The sequence below is a fragment of the Silurus meridionalis genome, chromosome 26 (assembly GCF_014805685.1).
Source record: "Silurus meridionalis isolate SWU-2019-XX chromosome 26, ASM1480568v1, whole genome shotgun sequence".
Taxonomy (NCBI): domain Eukaryota; kingdom Metazoa; phylum Chordata; class Actinopteri; order Siluriformes; family Siluridae; genus Silurus; species Silurus meridionalis.
In genome coordinates, this window is record NC_060909.1 from 13,947,240 (window position 1) to 13,949,879 (window position 2,640).

Genomic DNA, 2,640 nt, shown 5'->3' on the forward strand with positions numbered 1-2,640 from the left:
TTAGCATTTTCTAATTGGTAATGTCGATTTTTTTTATGTCGCTGAACCCTAATATCTCAAGCACAAGGGAGGCAAATTTGCAACTGTTATGTCAGGAATCCCCCTGCCACGCCCCCTTCGGTGGCGGCATTCCCCGAAGCACCCTGCTTCTTCTCCCGCACGGAGCTCGTCACAGTCATGCTGATCACACACACCTGACTCTCATTCACTCACTCATCCCATCTCCTATTTAAGCCCCTCACCTCCACACACTCGCGGTCCGTTATTGTTTGTGCATGATCGTATGTGTTGGTTCATGTCGGTCTGTGTAATCGCGGATACGTGTCCCGCTACATACCCTTCTTCTCGGACTCCACATTCTCTCAACCCCGGATTACCCCGATCCTGCTGTTTTCCATGTTCACGCTGTCTGCACCACGTTTATCCGTTGCTGCCCAGCGCTGCGCTTTCCATAGCGTGGATCTGTGGATTCTCTACACGAACTGTCTCTGCTTTCAAAGAACTTCGTGGACCGCGCTCCCGGAGCGCACCACTGGATATTACTGCTTCACTACAAGTATTGGTGGATTATCTCCTGAGTATTCTCAATAAACTTTGTTTGCGTTTACTTCGGCTTCCGCCGCCTTATCCACATTACAGGTTTTCTTATGCCTTTTTCTTATGCCATTTACTTATGCCTTTTGTTGTTAACAAACATGTATGTACATTTTTATAGCATGCCTTCATCAAACAAATCGCGGCAACGCTCTTGTGTAAAAAAACTCCAAAAACACGTGCATGTACATTCTCATTTAATAACGCATATCGTGTACATAAAGAAATTTCAAGCACGTTAATATATTGCCGCCATATTGGTTTTCGTTTATCTCAATCATCGGTTATCTCGACGCTTTTTGGCCCTCGACATAACCGGGTTCCACTGTATTGTTAATTTTGTTTGACGCCATTTACGTTCTAATTTCCGAGTGGTCTGTTTTAAGGTGCGCATATGATCATTATACCACCGTGCTAATTTTTTATTCTTAAGGGATGCTACATCATCTAGAGTATAACGTAACGTTGATTGTAGACATTCAGTGGCCCAGTCAAGCTCTGTGTGGTCTAGATTATTAATATTTTAAAATTAAGATTATTAAGATTATTAATAAAACATGCTGCTGTAGCTGACATGAATGTTCCCCTCAACATGGTAACGTGGTGAGGTACTAATGCAATGACTGAGGCAGATTTTAAAAGAGAGATAACTGTCTGAAATAGCTTCAGACTGTGGAATTATGACTAAATTTTTTATTTTTAATCCAAATGTCAACAACAAATCAAATCTCAATGTCTCAGCATATCAGAATCTTAGTATCCTGCTGTTTTAGGTTCTCACTGTCACAGCATTTGTCTCTATTGTTGTTTCAGTATTGCTTTGTTTTCCTGTCTCTGCATCTTACTGAGTGCATCCCATCTTACTTACTCAGTGTCTTAATATGTCAGCATCTAAGCATCTTGCTGTATCCCTGACTCTGTGTCTCGCTGCCTGTGTCTTGGTCAGTGGAGATGGTCTGAAACACTTTCTTCTGTGATGAGAGTGTTGACGTCTCCCTGCTGTGAGCTATTATAGAAAACATTTACAGCACACTTCACTTTCATAAAGCAGCATGATGCGTCCCGAGGGTAATGATGCCTATGGCAATGATCACTGCACACTGCACCACACCATCTGTCTACTCTCCACTACAATTTACACAAGCTTTCACTGGTCGTGCTTTAGCACAGGAGGCACTGAATAATACATATGTAAAGCTTTTACTCTCAGTGTCTGTATGCAGCAGTGCTCCAAAAATCAGGAAGTAAGACAGGAAGTCCAGTCAGTCTAAAATAAAAATCTTGAAAGGAAAATCAAGAGTAAAATCCTGTCCATCCTGTCAAAGTCACTCAATCAAGTGAGCAGAGCAAGGACACTCCACAGTAAAATTGTCTTTACTAAAATTTAAAAAGTTCGGAAAAGATAAATAATGACAGAGCTTTACAAGCCTTTGATGACAAAATAAATGTTTCTCCTTCAGAAACTCTAGCTGCACCAACAAAGCTTTGGGAACACCTCTGCGTGACCATGCTCTGAACCACGTGTCTAATCTGTCTAGTGGAATGTGGTGATGTCACCAGCAGGGTGACGTAGCGACCAGGAAGCTACAAAAGCACATGAGGTGGAGACTGTGCTAGCTTCTGTTGTTCTGAAAGCACTCTATGTGTGTCTGTTCTTCCTTCTGTTATGTTTCACTATGGCAAGCCAAAAAGGTAAGAAGATAGTGGTAAAAGATAAGCAGTCTTTCAGGCTGTGTTACTCCTTGCTACCATTTTTATCAAACGGGGGGTACACACAGTTTGTGTGTCATGTTTCTGGCAGCAGAGCATGCTTGTTCTGCTCTCGAGGGAGCTGACTACCTGCATTGTGTACGCATGTCTATGCGTATGAGCTACTCCCAAGGAGCGCCCTTTGGGGAGGGCGCTCTTGCAAGTGTTCCTTTCGGTTCTGGTCCCGCTTCTGCAGAGGCATACCGGCTGTTAGCTTTGTGGGCTTCGCAAATGGATCTGGTAGAGGGAATGGAGACAGGCATGTCCCTTTCTCCTTTCTCACCTGCCAGATCTTTG